Raw genomic sequence first — 22,340 nt, forward strand, 5'->3', positions numbered from 1 at the left:
ACTTTGACTTACAGTTTTGTCCTCAGAGGATCCTCAACTCTGGAATGTGCTTCTTCTCTTGGTCTAATAAAATATGAGCTACCTGGCTCCAAGGAGACTTTCAGGGGCCAATTGTTTATGAAAACATTTGCCCAAAGGCTTGAAAGGAGGGGTCCAGATGATAAATGACATTATAAATGCAATTGCCATGTAGGAATCCTAGGATGATGAGGAATGGAAACATTTCAAAATATAATACTAGTAATTAGGTATATTGGTTTATGAAAAAATAACTTTTTATATTTTGAAAGTTTGACATATCAATAATTCCCAGATTTCTAAAATCAAGTTGTGAAAAACTAATTGCCAAAAACAAAAATATGGATTTAATAAACATAATTTAATCCAGTTTAAATAGCCCAGAAGCTGAAGGCAATTTCAGTGCTTGATTTCTCAGAACTTCTATGACTTTTGGGAGCCTTCCATTCAAGAAAAATGAAGCAGATTTGCTTTAACCAATTCCAGCCTTCAGTGATAAATAAAAGGAATCTTTTACAAACATCAGAGACCTTTGAGTTTTTATTTTAAAAGGCCCAAATGGTCTGTAGGGTTTTAAAATTATTTTCATAGATTTGGAGAAGATTTTGGCTTCTCAGGGCCAATATTCTGGGATCAAGGAAAGATATTGGGAGACCTTCCTTCTGCAGAAACTGTGTTAAATAGAAATACGATGTGAGATTGAGATGGTGTCCTCATTTCGGTCAGGCTAGTATTTAAAACCCACCAGATTCCACAGATAGTACAGAATAACTGGTCCCTGAAGTTCTCGTTAAGTTTTTACCTTCAAACTTTGACTCTTTGGATCACATCTCTTCCCTCCCCACTGCCAACCTCAAATGGTCTAACTCCTATAGGAGAGAACATGATTATTTTCCTGAAACTATGACTCGGGACTATTTTTCTTCCTCACATATACTAGGGATTTGAACTCTTCAATATACATTAGAACACAGAATTTCTGAGCAAAAACATCCTCAAGGGTATATAAAATGTTATCTAGAAATTTAGTGTTAAAATGACAAATTTCTGAGTGAATATTGTTATATCTTGGGTAAATTGCCTGATATTATTGGGCTTCTTCGATAAAATATTTTTTAAATGTTTTTATTTATTGATTTCAGTAGAGAGAAAAATAGAGAGAGAGACAGGAACATTGAGCTGTTCTGTATGTGCCTTGACCGGAGATGAAACTGGCAACCTCTGTGACTCAGGATGACCTTCTAACCAATCAAGCTATCCATCTGCAGTGAGAAATGTTTCTACAATATAATCTCTAAAATTAATTCCAATTCTAAGCTTTTATCTTTTCTTAAAAGTATAAGAGTTTTACTGCAGCCTTGGTGCTTTCTGTTTGAAAAATTCATTAAAAATTTTTGAATTATAGCTTTTGCAAAAATGGATAGATGATAGATAGATAATTAAATAATATAAATATAAAATTATAAAAAATGAATACAAAACTTTAAAGAAATTAGCACAGAATCAGCTTAATTCTATGATATATATGTGTATTGGCAAGCAGTCAGAGAAAATAGTTTTCCCCAGTACATTCCCAGAAGATGCACTGCAACTTCATGCAAAGTATCAATAGAAGGGAGAAATGGGCTTAACCTGTCCCTTTCTAACTGTAAATGTGATCAATTTTACTGATACAGGGTTAATTTTAATTTATTGCCTTTTCTAAAATCAAGTTTCCATAAGAATTTTTATTTTATTAATGTACAAGATTTCTGGACACCAGAAATCATGCATTAATTTGTTTGAGTAAAATTTGTTTACTCATTCACATGTTGATGAATGAATACCGGATATCCTGGGTAATAGACTATGAAACACCTCCACCACCTGTTAGTAGTGTGAAGCTGGGAAAACCATGTAAGTTCTTGGAAACACAATTCCTTCATCTCCAAGATAGGAATAATTTAGGACAACTGGTCTTTATTGTATGTGTGTATGTGTGCATAGCTTTTAATTAACAAATATATTTGGAAACATTTATTAACCATAAAATAACTTACCAATGTAAAATTGTAGGGCCCATAGAATACAGGACATTTCCTCACAGACCAAAGAATAAAGACATTTTAGTTATTTTTCTGAGTGACAGAGAAGTTATCAGAATCATTGGAATTGGCCTGATCTGGCAGTGGTGCAGTGAATAGAGCATCAGACTGGGATGCGGAGGACCCAGGTTCAAAATCCTGAGGTTGACAGTTTAAGCGCAGTCTCATCTGATTTGAGCAAGGCTCACAAGCTTAAGCTCAAGGTCGCTGGCTTGAGCAAGGGGTCACTTGCTCTGCTGAAGCGCCCCCCCCCCAAGTCAAGGCACATATGAGAAAGCAATCAATGAACAACTAAGGTGCCACAATGAAGAATTGATGTTTCTCATCTCTCTCCCTTCCTGTCTGTCCCTATCTGTTCCTCTCTGTCTCTGTCACAAAAACAAACAAACAAACAAAAAACCCAGAACCACTGGAATCAATAAACTTGCATAACAATAGTATATGCTTTGGAAAGAGGAAAAGGCAATTGGTCAAGTTAGTTCAATAAGATGTCAAAGCAACATCAACTTTCACAAGCCATGAAGTCCAATTCTTCTTTGAAAGGTTGAGATGGTTTTAAAATGTATTTTATTATTTCTCAGGTATGGTGAAGCCAACAGATCAGGTGACGATTAGCTTTAGAAAGACAGTCTGTTACAGTTCCCAAGAGAAGGGCAGCATGGCATATCACACAGGGCCATACGGGAAAGCACCAGAGCTGATCAGGACGCAGGGGAGTGATGAAAAACAGATGAGCAAGAGCTGTTACTGTTGTTTCTGTGGCAGAAACAGGCCATGCAGGTAAGCAAGTTTAAGATTGACTAGTTTGAATAATTTCAGTGGACTGAGAGGCACAGGGTTTATGTCTAGTTTTCTGGTAGCTGTCCCTGATGTGATTAGGGCAAGGGAATAATGACCCCGAGTGTGCAAGCCCAATAGAGGAGCTGGTGGGGATATGGGTTCTGGAGTGATTGCTTTGCATATGAAAGGTATGCAAGATGTTATTTTATTATTTCTAGGAATTAGCTGCTGTTGGAAGAGGTAATCTCTCCAGAGTCAACAAGATCGCAGACAACGAAACCTCAGAAATATCGAAATAAAATGATATGATTAATACAGAGAATAATATTTGATGAAAAGTCAAAGAAAAAATTGTATCTATCACAATGTTAGTATTCATGGCTCCACATAAGAACATTTAAGCATGATTTATATCAAATAAGCCATATTAAAAAAAATCTTTTAGAATTTTTTACTCATTTGGTAACTAAGAATTCCAGTGACTGTTGTCATCCAAAGAGTGATTTCCTATATCTGTTGTACATGTGTGATACCAATCTGATTGTGGTGGAAATGGGCTAGCATTGCAGGGTATAACTGAAAAAGAAGATAGAAAAAATAATCACATAAGATATTTCCTGAGGAGCCCCCTCAGGCCAGGAATCTCTTGTTCTTGCCATCATGGTGTTTCACGGTGCCTTGAAGACTGCTTTCTATACGTGTCGAGGGGGTCTTTCCTGAATTGTCCTGAAATGACATCTGAAGACCTTTAAAGAAGATAAGTCAATATAAGAAATGTCCAAACCTGTAAGAATTTTTTAGTTTATTTGAGCCAAACTGTCTACAATTGTTGGGAAATAAAATCTCAAAGAATTGAGAAAATGTTCCAGAAAATGTCAGTTTCACCACATATTTTATACATCAGAATCAAAGGGGAAGAGGTAAAGAGGAAAAGGGGTCACATTAAATTGGTGATAGAGAAAAAGAGAAAAGAAAAATAATTGGTGATAGATTAGGGAAGGGGGGAAGCAAAGTAGAAAAGTCTCTGGGATTGGATAAAAAGTAAAAATGTATATACTGAAACTTCTTTCACATAAGCAGGAGTAAAATAGTTAATAGTTAATTAACAGGATGATAACAACACTGAGGGGGTTTGTTGCTTTTCACTTTGATGGGATGTCTGTCCTGGAGGGGGCAGGAGGAGAAGATGACCCTTACATTTCAGACATGTTATCAGGTACATTATTTATTGTAGGTGCAAAAACAACAGACAGGCTCCATTAAGGTAAACATTGATCTTCTGTTTAGAGAAAGATACCACCCTAGGACGTGACTACCCCCCATGAGCTAACTGCTTTTAGTTAGAAAGTTTTCATTTTAGACCATTCTATGTGGTATATTTTTAAATAAATTTTTATTAATTTTAATGGGGTGACATCAATAAAACAGGGTACGTATGTTCAAAAAAACATCTCATTCAATTATGTTGCATACCCATCACCCAAAGTCAGATTGTCCTCCGTCACCTATCTAGTTTTCTTTGTGCCCCTCCTCCTCCCCTTTTCCCTCTCCCTTCTCCTCCCCCCCTTGTAACCACCACACTCTTGTCCATGTCTCTTAGTCTCATTTTTATGTCCCACCTATGTATAGAATCAAGCAGTTCTTAGTTTTTTCTGATTTACTTATTTCACTCCATATAATGTTATCAAGATCCAACCATTTTGTTGTAAATGATCCAATGTCATCATTTCTTATGGCTGAGTAGTATTCCATAGTGTATATGTGCCACATCTTCTTTATCCAGTCTTCTATTGAAGGGCTTTTTGGTTGTTTACATGTCTTGGCCACTGTGAACAATGCAGTCCATCTTGCAGGACTCACCTGAGCTGGTTAAGTTTAGGCTGTGGCCTCATGTTTCATTTTCTTCTGTCCACAGTTAAACCCAATTGGAAATATACTGTGGGAGGTGTCTGTGAAATGGCCACAGGGAGATCTGCTGTAAATAACTAACTATGCAAGAGCTCATAGGGAAGGTGTCCTGAAAACAGAGACTAGGAGAGATCACACAATAGGTGGAACATGAGGAGAAATGGGGATTATCCCACATGCCAAGAACCAACTCTCTCAGATGCATCATGGTGATAATAGAGTGATGCAGTGTACAACAGTAACCCCCGACCAAGGCACAGACAAGGATTTCATAAAAGTGTCTGAATAGAAAGAAAGAAGGAGAGCAAAATAGTAGCCATTAAGGGGAAAGGTGAGAAATATTTTCATTGGAAAACAATGTAACAAACTTTATTTAAACACACACACACAGGCAAAACATATTTTACAATGATATAAGTTTAAGTATCCTTATTTTCTTCAGATGAATGTGATCCTCTCCTCCTTGGGAAGAAAACTAAATATATGGTTTAAAGAGAAATAGATTTTTATGAAAGGCTTTTGTCACTTTGACTTTCCTTCTTAAAATAAAATGTATTTTGTCAAGCCTCAATGATTACTATCTAACTTTTTGTTGTATCTTAAATGCACTGATATTTAACATTTTCACATTTTTATCCAGATTTCTTTGTGATATATTTTTTACTTGAATTCCATGTTCTCTACACTTCCATGACTCTAATATATTTTTTAAATCACCTTATACAAAAATAACATTTTTTTGTGACCTTTTAATTGAAAGTTTGTCTCTTTCATTAGGCTAAACACTCTGTTAAGAGCTCTACATAGTATCTTAATTATTGTGCCCTTGATACCTATGAGAATATCTGATACAAAGAAGACACTCAATAAATCTTGAATAAATTAGTTAAAGAAAAATGAATGGATGAATGAATATATCTCAAATAAAGGACCAGACATTTGAGTGTGGGCGAAGTTGTTGATACAAATTTTTCATTTTAATAAAGATGTAATCAGCATAAAGAATCATGGTTTTGACAATAACATATTTTCTTAAATGCATCAGTTGCTGCGTAAAAACAATAAAAAACTCTTAAGAAAACCTTCGAGACAAATAGCTTAGTTGTCCAGCAAGGGGAGGAGCTGCCCACCCAAAAGTTTTAAATGAGGATGATGATTGCCTTTTTCTACAAGGAGTGTCCCAACTCTGAGAAGACCTATGAGTTGTCATTGATTTTACACAATTCTTCTTGAAATTTTATTTTCATTATATGTGTCCAATACTATATAAATCAAAGGAGGACAAAAACCTAAACATTCTGGTAATGGACTCAAAACCATATATTTAATTTTTAAACTTACTTTAATCTTGCAAAGACCTTAACTTTCCGAATACATTGATGTAGTGTTTATTTTGATTTGCAAGTTTTACTGCATGTTAGTTTACTTGGCACTATTTCAAAGCTTCCTCTGAATGTGAACAGACTCTTCCTTGTTTGACATTAATTCAAGAAGCTTTATATATCATAAATGGTTATGTACTATTGATTTTTACTACCAAATTGTTTGTCTCTTAAAAACAGTGAACTTAAAATTTGGTCAATCTGTTTCAAGTCTTATAAACTTGTCTTACCCCAGATTCAGTTCACTTATTTTCATTCAGTTTATTGAAGTAAAATTTATACAGAATAAAATTTACTAATTTTAAGTGTACAATTTGATGAATGTGAGAAAATATATATCCATATGTACATATTTCCTTATGCTACTTTGTAGTGAATTTCCTTCCTCTAGTTTAAGCCCCTGGCAAATTCAGGTTTGCTTTCAGTCACAAAAGCTTTGCCTTTCCTGGTAATGTTCTGTAAATATCTATATGTGGCTTTTTTTTCTTAATATAATAACTTTGAGATTCACTCATGTTGTGTGTGTCAGTAGTTTGTTGCTTTTTATTAGTGAGTAGTATTCCTTTATATGGTTATATCAAAATTTGTTTACCTATTTACATGTGGATGGACTTTTGGGAACTATCAATGATTTGTCTATTATGAATAATCATATACAAATATATGTGTGGACATACCTTTTAATTTCTCTTGGGTAAACACTTAGGAAAATACATTTAGGGGTCTCTAGTGTATATGTAACCTTATAAAACACCTCTAAAATGTTTTACAAATGGCTATAGCATTTTTCATTTCCACCAGCAATGTATGAGAATTACACTAACATGTTTGGAAATGAGTTACATTGGGTAGTGTTCTTACAAGAAGGAACATCTATCAATTAATAATATACTTTTTAAAAACCTGCCATTTCTGGATCTTTTTTTATTGATTGTTTCTTGTCTTGGTTATTGGTTATATTTTCCCTCTCCTTTGGATGGCTTCATAATTTATAGTTGGATGGTAGCCATGTGAATTCACCTTGTTTACTTGTTAGATTTTGTTGTATTCACTTAAAGAGTATTAGAGTTTGTGAATGTAGCTAACCTACTTGGAAACTGAGTTTTGTTTTTTTTGGGGGGGGTTTTTTAGTCTTAGGGTATGGCTAATTTTACTTTATTACTTAGGAAATATTCATATGAGAATTCAACCTAATGATGTATTTCTATTCTTGTTTAAGGGATCAAAAATATTTTTACATCTGTTTGAATTACTTATTTCTAGTGTTTCCCCCCTAGACTTGAGTAACTTTATCTAGTAGGTACATGACACAAATAAGTAGTCAAAGACTTGAGAGGCTGCCTTTGTAGATCTCCAACATTCTTATTCTATGTAACTTTCTCCTCTCTGTTAGTTGTCATGGCTTACCCAATCCCCCATCTGTCTCCACAACTCAATTCAATTTCTGGGAATTCTTTGGGTTTCTCCTCAGGTCATTGTAGCTTAAGCACAGCTTCTAGCCAGTAAGTTGGGCAATTAGTGCACTTATCTTACTAGTTTTCCATTCTGGGATGTCTATAGTCCAATGCTGAAGACTGATGTTTCCTTTCAAAGGGGCTTGGGGTCTAGTTTTCTAGCTGATTATGACACTAGGTAAACCTAGTTCCTGTTATTCCATGTGATTCTAGAAATGGAAATTCTCTCATTTCGCTTTTGGGTTAAGACAGAAATCTCAGTTACAAAATAATGTGGTGAGTTGTAAATAATAACAATATGGAACAATAATGGTTTAGTTATTATAGAGTATATTTTTCCAAATTATTTATAAAACAACTTCTGGGATAGATTTTAAAGTGCTCACCTGCTTGTTGAATTTCTCAATGTAGCATTTTCAGAACTGTGATTTGTATTGCAGTAGATTTCTGTCCCAGGCATTCGTTTTTAACACTCACTTCTTTCCAAAAATATTTAATTGATAACCTTTGGAAGTTATAATTATTATATGCAATTATTATTATCTTATGAGCCATCTTAGTCAAGTTCATCCTGTTTTAGCATCTAAAAGTGGAGTTCATTCCAATTAATAAACAGTACTTGGCTTAATTCTGACTTTTCTCCATTAGTTCCATTAAATTTTTCTCCACAATCATTCTTTTATATATTCTTTTACTTAATCTTTTTGGCGCCTTTTTATATTTGCTTGAGAGCTGTTATAGAACTCTAATAAATAAATTGGTTTGAGAAAGGCCTGCTTGAGTTGCGTCTCAAAAAGTGTATGTAGGTAAGTTTTCATTCAAGGGGTAAAAGTGTTCTTAATGCTCCATTAAGTTTTCCTTACCATATGATAGAAGAGACCAATTGAATTAGACTTCCAACGGTTGAGCTTATGTGTCCAAAATATGCATTAATCCCAGTACAAGGTAGATAAGATAGATAGGACATGAAAGATTAGAAACTTTAACTACACCCTATGATGAATTAATTTCTTACTTTCTTCAAATATAAATGGCCTTTTGTTTTCTTTATGTCCCTAGTAAGAACTCTGAAGTATTTGTCAATAGTAACTTTAAATGTGAACATTATCAGTAATAAAATTCTCATTATGAAAGCTTTTCAAATTCTATACATTTAAAAGGGGTATTTAATTTTTTTCACTTTTTTATTCAGAAGTTTAATTTAATGGGGTGACATAGATCAATAAGACTACATAGTTTTCAGTTAAACATTTCTACAGCATTTGAACTGTTCATTGTGTTATGTGTCCATTACCCAAAGTCAAATCATTTTCTATCGTATATTTGTCCTTGTTTACTCTCTTTTCTCTCTTTCCCCCACCTGGGAACCACTTCACTTTTATCTATGTCCATGAGTATTAGTTTTACATCCCGCCTATGTATCATATAGTTCTTAGCTTTTTTTGATTTACTTATTTCACTCAGTATAATGTTCTCAAGATTTATCCATGTTGTTGCAAATGGCAACATGTCATCATTTCTTATAGCTGAGTAGTATTCCATTGTATACATGATACTTAACACATCTTCTTTATCAAATCCTCTATCAAGGGACACTTTGGTGGTTTCCATGTCGTAGCCACTGTGAATAATACTGTGATGAACATGGGGGTGCATGTGTCTTTACATACAAATGTTTTCTAGTTTTGGGGGTAGACACTCAGTAGTGGGATTGCTGGGTCATACAGTAGCACTATTCTTAGTTTTTTGAGGAACCACCATACTTTCTTCCACAATGATTATACCAGTTTACATTCCCACAAGCAATAAATGAGGTTTTATTTTCTCCCAAGCCTCTCCAATACTTGTTATTACCTGTCTTATTGATAATAGGCAATCTAACAGGTGTGAGCTGATATCTCATTGTAGTTTTGATTTGCATTTTTTTTGTGTGACAGAGACAGAGAGAGGGACAAATAGGGAAAAACAGACAGAAAGGGAGAGAGATGAGAAGCATTAATTCTTTGTTGCGGCTCCTTAGTTGTTCATTGATTGCTTTCTTATATGTTCCTTGACCGGGGAGCTACAGCAGACCGAGACCCCTTGCTCAAACCACTGACCTTAGGCTCAATCTGGTTAGCCTTGCTCAAACCAGATGAGCCCGCACTCAAGCCAGCGACCTCAGGCCTTCAAATCTGTGTCCTCTGCATCTCAGTCTGATGCTTTATCCACTGCGCCACCACCTGGTCAGGCTGATTTGAATTTCTTGAATAGTTAACATAGATGAGCACCTTTTCATATATCTATTTATTGTTTGTACGTGTTCATGAGAAAAGTGTCTATTTAGGTCCACTTCCCATTTTTTAATTGGATTGTTTGTTTGTTGCAGGGCTTTGTGAGTTCTTCAGATATTTTAGATATTAATCCCTTGTCAGAGTTGTTTGTGAACATGAACTCTCATTTCGCTGGCTGTTTTTTTTGTCTTGTTGTTGGTTATTTTTGCTGTGCAGAAGTTTTTAGTTTATTTTTGCCTTTATTTCTTTAGCCTTTGGGATCAAATTCATAAAATGTTCTCTTCAGCAAGATCCATAAGCTTAGTACCTATGTTTTCTTCTATGTAATTTATTGTTTGGAATCTTATAGTTAGGTCTTTGATCCATTTTGAATTCATTATTGTGCAGGGGGACAAATGGTAGTCAAGTTTCATTCTTTTGCATGTGGCTTTCCAATTTTCCCAGCACCATTTATTGAAAAGGCTTTTTTTTCCTCCAGTGCGAGCATTTCGGCTCCTTTATCAAATATTATTTGTCCACATATATGTGGTTTTATTTCTGAGCTCTCATTTCTGTTCCATTGGTCTGTCAGTTATTCTGTCAATACCATGCTGTTTTGATTATCATAACTCTATAGTATAATTTGAAATCAGATCATGTGAAACCTCTGGTTTCATTTATTTTTCTCAGGATTTCTTTGGCTATTCGGGGTCTTTTTTGGTTCCCTACAAAACTTGTGATTTCTTGTTTCATTTTTTAAAAGACATAAATATAAAAGGCAAACTCTAAAATAATTTTTTTAAATTACAAAATACTAATTTGGAGGTAGACAAGAATTAAAAAAATAAAACTGCACACACAACCTAACCAGGTGGTGGTACAGTGGATAGAGAGTCGGACTGGGATGCGGAGGACCCAGGTTCAAGACCCCGAGGTCACCAGGTTGAGCATGGGCTTATCTGGTTTGAGCAAGGCTCACCAGCTTGAGCCCAAAGTCACTGGATTGAGCAAGGGGTCACTTGGTCTGCTGTAGCTTCCAGGTCAAAGCACAGATGAGGAAGCAATCAATGAACAACTAAGGTGCTGCAACGAAGAAGTGATGCTTCTCATATCTTTCCCTTCCTGTCTGTCTGTCCCTATCTGTCCCTCTCTGTGTCTCTTTCTCTTTCTGTCACAAAAAGAAAAAACTGCATACACATATACCAAGTGCAAAGCATTAATAAAAGTTAGATAATTTTTACGCTAAATTACACTGAAATTAAAATTTTAGAATACCAAAAGACACCATGGACAAAATTAAGGCAGCCTGGACTGTCATTAGACTTATAAAAATGTTGTGCAGGAAAAGTCATTTAAAGTTACAGTGAACTACTATTTTAAAAACACAAAATTCATAAATATCAATAAATTTGACAATATAGACTGCTGTTGAGAATATATAGGGATAAAAATTTCCTTACATTGCTTTTGGAAATATAAATTAAAACAATCACTTTGGGTAGCAATTTAGCAATACATAATGAACGTAAAATGTAATTATCTTATGACCCAGCAATTTCTCTTATTGGTATACTCTGAAAGAACTTCATGGAATATGTTCAAAACATAAAGGGGAATATTTTTATGTCCTCCTTGTAAACAGTATGGTTTATAATAACAAAAAATGGAAGTAATCCAAATTTGCATTAAAAAGAACAAATAAATAATAGATAAATACATAAATAACTGAATAAATTTTATTTGGGAAATGCAAATGAAAACAATAACAAGACATTGCACATCTATTACAAAGGCTAAAATGTAAAACACTGATAACATGGCCAAGATGCAGAGCAATGCAAACTCTTATCAATTGCTATTAAGAATGCAAAATGGTACAGCCACTTTGATAAACAGTTTGGCACTTTGTTGTAAAGCTAAACATAGACTTTTCACAGGACACAGCAATTACACCCCTAGGTATTTACTAAACTGATTTGAAAACTACATCTATACAAAAACTACATGACTGCATTCTTTTAAGTGTGGCCAAAATCTGGAACACTGGCAAATGCTGACAAGAATGTAGAACAACTGTAACTTCCATTCATTACTGGCAGGAATAAAGAATGCAACAGCCACCTTGGAAGATATTTAGGGGGGGTTATTACAAAACTACACATATTCTTACCATATGATCCAGAAATCATGCTCTTAGGAATGTGTCCTAAGGAGTTGAAAATTTATATTCACACAAAAACCTGCACATAGATGTTTATACCAGCTTTGTTTATTTTTTCCAAAACTTTGAAGCAACCAAGAGGTCTTTCAGGAGATAAATGGATAAATAATAGAATATAATTCAGTGTAAGAAAGAAATAAACTATGGAAACAGATATTAGCTGAAACTATCGTGGTAATTATTTCAGTGTAAGAAAGAAATAAACTATGGAAACAGATATTAGCTGAAACTATCGTGGTAATTATTTCACAATACAATTGACCCTTATGGTATGTTCATATTCCTAACCACCAATTGACCATTGAATAACACAGGTTTGAACTGCATGGGTCAATTGAAAACAATCTGCATATAAGTGGACCTATGTAGTTCAAACCTGCATTGTTCAAAGGTCATCTGGATTGTAAATTAATCTATCATACACTACTCTGTAATTTATACAGTGATGTATATCAATTATTTCTCAATACAACTGGAAGAAAAAGAAATAATGAACTATTGAGCCATAAAAAGACATGGAGAAACTTAAATGGATCTTACTAAGTAGAAGACGTCCAGTCAACCTGACCAGGCGGTGGCGGAGTGGATAGAGCGTAGGACTGGGATGTGGAGGACTCAGGTTCGAGACCCCAAGGTCGCCAGCTTGAGTGCGGGCTCATCTGGTTTGAGCAAAGCCTCACCAGCTTGAGCCCAAGGTCGCTGGCTCAAGCTAGGGGTCACTCAGTCTGCTGTAGCCCCACGGTCAAGGCACATAGGAGAAATCAATCAATGAACAACTAAGGAACCACAACGAAGAATTGATGTTTCTCATCTCTCTCCCTTCCTGTCTGTCTGTCCCTATCTGCTCCTTTCTATGAGTCTGTCTCTGCCCCCCCACACACACACATGCACACAAATTAAATAAATAAATTCTAGCTCTTTAAAAAAAAAGACTTCAATTCAAAAAAGCTACATACATAGTTCATGATTCCAACTATATGACATTCCAGTAAAGGAAAAACTGTGGCAACAGTGAAAAGATCACATCCCACCCTCTGCAGGAATTCATCTTATTTAGCTCAGTAATAAGAATTGTGCTGTGTACTTCAAGGAAAGAAAAGAGGAAAACCAGAAAATGTGCCAGTTATATTAAGTGAAATTTATAACTTTTCCCAAATGATCCTGCTGACCTTCTTGACATTGTGCTATCCTTTATTAATATCTTTCCATTTTAATCAACCAACTAAAAAAGTAAATTTATTATTTCCTATTACATGAAATTTATGGCTGGTGGTGGTATTTTAAAATTTTTAATGACATGCTTCACCAAGGGCAGAATTTATTATGTTCTTTTTTATTAAAACTAATGTTTTCATAATATATTATATTTAGTATAAATATTGAGAATTTTATGATACACTGTTATATAAACTGAACCTTTGAGAATGGAATTCTATTGATCTTGAAGTTTAAAAGGAAATGGTAACATTTTATCTCCTTACACTGTTAATATTTGGACTTAAAATGAGCCAAATGGTGTTGTAACAGTATTAAGAGATGCAGTGTGACTTCTCATGGAATGCTATGTACTCCATGAGTCTGCCTCTGCCCTCCTTTGGGATAATTCAACTAAGAGCACAAATAAAAGGAATATAATGTAAATTTTCTGCTGTATTTTTAAGATAGTTTTATGATTTATAATTGACATACAATAGTCTACACATATTTAAAATGGATAGTTTGCTAAGTTTGGGCATAGATATAAACCCATGAAATCATCACTATAAGCAAGATAATGAATATATTCATCACCTCCAAATATTTTCTTGTGCCCTAATGTAAGCGTTTCCAGCTCCTACCCCTCTATTTCTGGAAAACTACTTATCTATTTTCTTGAAGGTTAGTTTTCATTTCCTAATGTTTTGTATAAATAAAATCATATATCATGTACTATTTTCTTCTGGATTTTTTCACTCAGAATAGCTATTTTTGAGGCTCATTCGTGTTGTTAACATACATCAACAATTTGTTCTTTCTTATTGCTGAACAGTGTCTGGTGGGTGTTTGGATACTACAATAGTTTATCCTCTATCTGCATATGTTTATTTGGATTGTTTCTCAATTTCAGTTATTATAAATAAAGCTTCTATGAACATTTTCGCCAAATCTTTAAAATACTCTGTTAAGAAAATGAAAAGACAAGATATATACTTGGAAAGAACATTTGGAAATCATCTATTGGTTGAAGAACTTGAACCTTTAGTATATTATGAACTCTCAAAACTCAAGAAAGCAGACATACCAATTAAAACATTGGGGAAAATATTTTAACAAGGACTTGATCAAAGAAAATATAAGGATAGCAAATAAACAGGAAAAGATACTCAACATTATTAGTCATGAAGAAATCCAAATTAAAACCACAATTAGAAATAAATGTTATCAAATTTTTCAGATAGATGCCCAGAAGAGGGTTACTGGGTCATCATATGATAAGTCTCTTTTTAATTTTTTGATGAGTCTCCATACTGTTTCCTATTGAGGCTGCACCAGTTTACATTCCCACCAGCAGTAAATGAGGGTTCTTTCTTCTCTACTTGTCCAATACTTGTTATTAACAGGTATGAGGTGATCATCTTATTGTAGTTTGTTTTTAAATTTTTATTTTAGAGAGAAAGAAGAAAGGCAGAGAGAGAGAAGATGGTAATTTGTTGTTCCATTAATTCATGCATTCATTGGTTGTTTCTTATATGTTCCCTGACTGGGGATCAAACCCACAACCTTGGTGTATCAGGATGACACTCTAACCAACTCAGCTACCTGGCCAGAGCATCTCATTGTAATTTTGATTTGACTTTCTCTGATAGCTGTAAAGTTGAGCATCTTTTCTTATATGTTGGCTATTTGCATGTCTTCTTGGGAGAAGTGTCCTTTGGGGTCCTCTACCCATTTTTTAATTGGATTGTTTGTTTGCTTGGTATGAGTTCATTATATTTGGGGGGTATTAGCCCCTTGTTAGAGTTGTTGTTTGCAAATATTTTTTCCCACTCAGTTGGTTTTTTCATTGGTGTGTGTTTTTTGTTTTGTTTTGTTTTGTTCTGCTGTGAGGAACCTTTTCAGTTTACTATAGAGCCATTTATTTATTTTTGCCTTTTTCCCCCTGCCTTTGGAGTTAAAGTAATAAAACTCTCTGTTAGACCAAAGTCTATAAGTTTAAGAATATAGTTACCATATAACCCAGCAACCCTTCCTTTGAGTATCTAACTAAAAATTTTTGAAAACATTTATTCCCAAAGATATGCACACTGATGTTCATTGCAGCATTATTTATGGTGGCCAACTCATGGAAACTTCTGAGGTATTCTTCAATAGATAATTGGATAAAGAAGATGTGGTACACTTAACAATGGAACACTACTCAGCCCTAAGAAAGATAAAATACTGCCATTTTCGACAACATGAATAGATCTTGAGAATATCATGTTAAAGTGAAATAAAGCAAACAGAAAAAGTCAAGAGTCACATGATTTCGCTCATATGTGGCATGTAAAACTGAAAGCAACAGATAAACAAACAAATAAAATAGAAACCCATAGGCATAGACAATAGTGTAGTGGTTATCAGAGGGAAGGGCGATAAGGGGTAGTAAAGGCAAAGGGAGTCAAATATATGGTAACAGAGAAGTTTTTACTTTAGGCGGTGGGCATACAATGCAATATACAGATGATGTATCATAAAACTGTACGCTTGAAATCTATATAATTTAATTAACTGATGTCAACAATAATTTCAAAAAAGAAAAAAAACATAAAACCACAATTAGGTAACACAACATACCTATTAGAAGACTAATATTTCAAGTGTTAGCAAGGATATGGAGGGACTGGAACTCTCATAAATTGCTGATGGGAATAGAAAATGGTATAACGGCTTCAGAAAACAATTTAATAGTTTTTTTAAAGAGTTAAACATGTACTTATGATACAATTCAGCCTGTTCTGTCTTAGATGTTACCCAAGAGAAATTAAAATACATGCTCTTTCTGCTAAGTTTATTCACTTATTTATTCTTCTGATCATTATTCAGTTTAACTCACACCTATCTGTGCATATAAGTTTACCTTTAGTTGTATACTTATTCTACTAAATTGCTGTATATTTTATAATACTATGTTAGACATTTTTTTACATTATGGTAAAATACAAAAGAAAAATTACCATATGGTTAATTCTTATTCACTAATTATGTATACACAGAGTAAATGGTAGATCTTGATGAGTTTGTTTTATATCTTACCTTAACCTGGAAGACAGAGTTGGTGAGTTTTTCAATACCCCATGAATACATTTTTCAAAGTTGTTGGTAAAAAACTAATTATTTAAGGAAGGTAGTAAAGTATATCTGGAAGACATCATTTGAAAACCCCAAAATAGATAATATTAGATCTTATGTTAAATTATATTAGTTCTGGGTCCTGGATGTTTTGCTCAGTGGTAGAGCATTGGCCCAACATGTGGAAGTCTTGGGTTTGATTCCCAGTCAAAGCACACAAGAGGAGTGACCATCTGCTTCTTGACCCCTCCCCTTACCTCCTTCTCTCTCTCTCTTTCTCTCTCTCTCTCTCTCTCTCTCTCCCTCTCTCTCTCTCTCTCTCTCCCCCTCCTGCAGCCATGGCTCATTTGAGCAAATTGGCCATAGACACTGAGGTTGGCACCATGACTTTACCTCTGGTGCTAAAATAGCTCAGTTGCCAAACAAAAGACTAATGGCCCCAGATGGGCAGAGTATCACCCTATGGGGACTTTGCCAGGAAGATCCTGGTCAGGGTAAATGCAGGAGTCTGTCTCTATGCATCCCCACCTCTCACATATATATATATATATATGTTAGTTCTATATTATGGCATGAAAACTTTATACTTGAGACATAGAAATGAAGAAACAGTATATTTGAAAATTAAATTGACTATAATTCTATGGAAATTCTATCAATTCAATTTCCAAACCTCAGTTTTTCATCTGTAAAGTGGGGGTGATAATTGTTTATCTCACAAGCTGTTGGAAGATTAATTCAGATGAGGCATTTAAAGACCTCATGAGTGCTTGACTGATTGCCAATGCTCTCCAAATGTTTTTTAATTCTGTCAATAATTCTTCATTTAGTTAAGTATCATTAAAAAAACTTGTGATTAAAATTAAATGAACTACTATTTTTGAAAATGTGAGTGAGAAATCTGAATTATGATAGATATAAGCCTCAAAAACATTTTCATTTGAATACAAACATTAAGAAAAACTAATAACTCTAAGCAACGCTATTTAAATATATACAAACATTTAGATTCTCCTAAATATTTAGGAGAAAATATAGGGCTGTAGAATAAGAATTTGTCAATTAGCAATTCTCTGTCTTCATATTAATCATTACCCATGACATAGTTACTATTGCAGATTAATAATTTTTTTAAATGTAGCACCCTATTTTTAGAATAGTCTCAGTTTTAAATCTGTAAATTTATATTTTAAATTTCTATAACTTTACTAGTGAAAGTCTTAAGAGATATTTGTAGGTAAGAAACATAATTCATAAGATAGGTATTATAAAAATAGAAATAAAAATTTTAATTCTATTTTACTGGTTTATATCATTCTTGCCTCATTCTAAAATATAAGTATTTTAAGTGACATAAAATAAACTGATTTTATTATTGAAAGAAACATTCCATTTCTATTTATTTATTTATTTGAGAGAGAGAGAGAGAGACACAAACAGGGATGGACAGACAGGAAAGGAAAGAGATGAGTAGCATCAACTCATAATGCACCTAGTTGTTCATTGATTGCTTCCTCATATGTTCCTTTAATGGGGGGGGGCTACAGCAGAGCCAATGACCCCTTGATCAAGCCTGTGATCTTGGGCTCAAGCCAATGACCATGTCAACGGTCAGGTCTATGATCCCATGCTCAAGCCGGAGATCTCGCACTTAAGCCAGCACTTAAGCCTAGGTTAAGCTTCAAACCTAGGTCGTCAGCATCCCAGGCCAATGATCTACCCATTGCACCACCGCCTAGTCAAGCTTGTCTCTGTTTATATTGTCTCATTTTGGCATTTATGGTTTCATCTTCCCAGAACATTTCTATCCCCTGTAATTATCATATCACTTTGTGAATACAAGATCATATTTCCTAAAATTGATGTCTGACTCTAAAATAGAGTGTTGCTATAATGTCCAGACATTTAATGATTTTGACAGACTTTATCTATGAAGTAGAATATTTCTCAAGAGTATTTTTGGGAATGCTTAGCTATTTCTTTTAATAGCCTAGTAATTTGTACAAGGTTTCAGTTACCTAGTAAATGTTGAGATCCAAATATTGCTGAAAAAACCTTTCATCATTATTACTAGTTCTAATGTTACAAAGATGAAACTGTAACTACCAATAGCCAGTATTTTCCAAAAATTAAAATGATGAGAAATATTTATTTTTATTTAAGATTGTTTGGTTGATATGTAAATAATGCATAATTATAAATGCAATATTATAATTAATTTAAAATGAATGAAAGTAAAATATATTTATAGACTTCCATAAAACATTAGATATTTACTCAGAATTTACAAGCAATTGAGTGAAAGTCAAAGGTAAACATTTTATTATTTTATTTTATTTTTTAATCTTATTTTTATTAATTTTAATGCAGTGACATTGATAAATCAGAGTACATATGTTCTGAGAAAACATCTCCAGATTATTTTGACATTTGATTATGCTGCATACCCCTCACCCAAAGTCAAATTGTCCTCCGTCACCTTCTATCTGGTTTTCTTTGTGCCCCTCCCCTCCTCCCACTCCCTCTCTCTCCTTACTCATCCCCTCCCCACCCCCCACCCCCAACCCCATTACTATCACATTCTTGTCCGTGTCTCTGAGTCTCATTTTTATGTCCCATCTATGTATGGGTTCATATAGTTCTTAGTTTTTTTTCTGGTTTACTTATTTTATTCCATATAATGTTATCAAGGTCCATCCATGTTGTTGTAAATGATCCTATGTCATCATCTTATGGATGAGTAGTATTCCATAGTATATATGTACCAAAGCTTTTTAATCCACTTGTCTTCTGACGGACACTCGGGCTGTTTCCAGATCTTCGCTATTGTGAACAATGCTGCCATAAACATGGGGGTGCATTTCTCCTTCTGGAGCAGTTCTATGGTGTTCTTGGGGTGTATTCCTAAAAGTGAGTTAGCAATTGAGTGAAAGTCAGAGGTAAACATTTTTTAAAAATATATTTATAAATATAGTCAAGGATAACATTGAATCTCTCATAATTTACTTTCTTTAAAAAGTTGTAATAATTGCTATCACTTTATTTCCTTTTGACTGGTAATATTGTATTTGAAACTTGTCATTTTTAGGATTCTTATGGCAGTGCACACAAAGTCCATTTTGCTACTTCACCTACAAGAATGATATAGAACTATCATCTTCTCTGTGTTTGTCTGAGAAATCGGGTAACCTTTACCAGGCATGAACACTTCTAAATGACTGTAGTTCAAATTCACACCTACCATCTAATTCAGCAATCTTATTTTTAAGTAGTGTCAGCCTCTAAGATGTAATTGGGGACCTACCTGCTGCAAAATCACTGTTGCTGACACTGCATGTCATAACACACACTCATCACATTTAATGGGACACCAAGAAACTTTCTTTTCATAGTATTCAGATCTTTTTGCTGTCCAAAACTGACAAGCAGACTGTGGATATTACATAAACACTGACTTTGGTATCTGAGGGACAGCATCCAAATCTTAGCTCCAACATCTCTTTATTAATTGAGTGATCTTGAACAAACTTATGAAGTTTTCTGAGTACTTTCTATCTGGAGTATCATTACTAGTACCACAGGATTGTTGTGAAGTTTAAAAAAGTAATAACTTCTATAAAGCAAGTAGAACAATGAATAGCATGGTTCTTTAAAATACATGTTGTGCATAAAGTAAAAATATGGCAGAGTTTCATATTTTTCCATGTATCTGTCCAATTTCCCCAACACCATTTATTGAATAAACTAATGTTTTTCAACAACTTGTCCATGAATCATTCTGCCAGAAATTGTATGCCAGTCTGCAAAAGAGTTAACCACCCTGATGCTGTATAAAGATTAAAGGCCCAATGATCTTAGTTGAAATCACTTAGGCTCAGGCTGGTTTCTGCCTTGGTGGTCTCTGAAATAATGCTCCTATTTTCACTGTTTCCCAAGTGTAAAAATGTTTAAAACCACTGGAATAAACTATCTTTACTCCATTGTATGTTCTTGCCTCCTTTGTCATATATTAATTGACTATAAAGGCATAGGTTGATTTCTGGGCTCCCTAATCTGTTACATTGAACTATATATCTTTCTTTATGCTAATACCATGCTGTTTTGATTACTATGGCTTTGTAGTATAGTTTGACAGGTAGCATGATTTCTCCAACTTCTTTCTTCTTTTTCAAGTCAAGGTCATTGTTGCTATTCAGGGTCTTTTGTGGTTCCATATAAATTTGGGGGATATTTGTTCTAGTTCTGTGAAATACACCATTGGTATCTTGATAGAAATTATGTTAAATCAATACTTTGTTTTTTCCTAGGACATTATCTATGTCCATAGGCATGGTAATATAATTGTTCCCTAAGTGTATTTAATATTTGTTTATTTAACCCATCAAATTTTATTGTTGATTCCTTCCAGGAAGTGAGGATGACGTTTTTTACCTTTGTACATACCCTTTGAAATGGTTCTTAAATAGACACTTGAATAATTTAATTGATTAAAATAAAAGTAAAGAAAATATTCATATAGTTTATAAAATTTTACTACAAAAAGTAAAATATTTCTGTGGAAAGCAACTAAATTACATTTATTTGGATAGTTGTCCTGATGCAATGAAATGGCTATTTGACTATGAATAACATGTGTGCTGTTACATCTGCCCTGGTCTATCTTATATATGCTGCATGCCTAGGCTGGGCACAGGCACGGTGGGTTGCCCAGATTGCCTTTCCAGCCCTGAAGCCCTCATTGCACAGATGCTAGTAGTGTTGCCTGCTGATGGTACACAACTCTCCAGAAATTGCCCTAGACCATGAAGAACTGTCTAATTTAACACTATTATCCCCTCTCCATAGCAGCCCTTTTTATGTCTTTCCTCAAACAAGGACAATTGTGAAGGACCATCCCTGCTCCCGGGACCCAATGGGATCAGCTGAGGCCTCTTCTGTAGTTGCATCCCCGTAGAGTCCTCTTTCTACTCAAACACCTACCTCCCTCATTCCTTTAAAGGAGGGTTCCCCAGGCATCGCTCAACAAACCTACTGCACAAACCTCCATCTTCATGTCTGCTGCCTGAGAACTCAATCTGTGACAATCCTGTCTTCTGACTGACCCAAGAGAAAGTATAATATGGCAAAAAAAGTAATTTGTCGACAGGCAAATTTGCTTCCAAAATATCTGCACCTGGCACTCTGTATTTCCTTAGTAAAAGAGAACAGCAGCTAGGATGTTTTAATCCTTTCAAGGGCACTCCCTTGTCAGGTATTAAAACTATGTGAATCCATTCAGTGTGACTTTAGAAACTCCTTACCCAAAATGCATGTGCCAAGACAAATGCACTATTCTCCATCAAGCAGAGCTAATGAATATCTAATGAGACATTTAAAGCACTATTACATGGTGAAAAAGAAAAACAAATATGTATGAAAAGAAATCAATATTACTTCTCTTTTTCTTCTTTGCAGCACACCCCAGAATTTGAAATGAAAATTCAATTATATAAATTCATTTTTTCCAGTTAATTTTTCAAACTCCAAATTGCTCTTATTAGCAAAAAGTTCAGTTTCTCAATTTTGAGGCTTGGGAGGCATTCAAAAATAAAGTTAAACTGTAACACTTTATTTCGTTAGCAAAAGTCTGAAGAAAATAACACACTAATATGCATTAATTTTGAATGTGTTTGTATTTGTTCTCCTCTTAGGACATTACTATATTTGTGAATATTTTTATAAAATATAGATGAATAGCCTTATAGTCAGTAGAATAAATAAAATCTTGATTCACCAGGCACTCAATAACATATGGAAGAGACCATTTTATTTATATTGTTTGTTGGGCAGATAAAAATATATTATGCTCACTTTGTTAAAGATGGCACTGCCCACGTGCAAGCCTATCTCCCAGATGATGATATTAGTTCCCCTTATGCTTTAAATGGGTG

Source organism: Saccopteryx bilineata, chromosome 1 (genome assembly GCF_036850765.1).
Source record: "Saccopteryx bilineata isolate mSacBil1 chromosome 1, mSacBil1_pri_phased_curated, whole genome shotgun sequence".
Taxonomy (NCBI): domain Eukaryota; kingdom Metazoa; phylum Chordata; class Mammalia; order Chiroptera; family Emballonuridae; genus Saccopteryx; species Saccopteryx bilineata.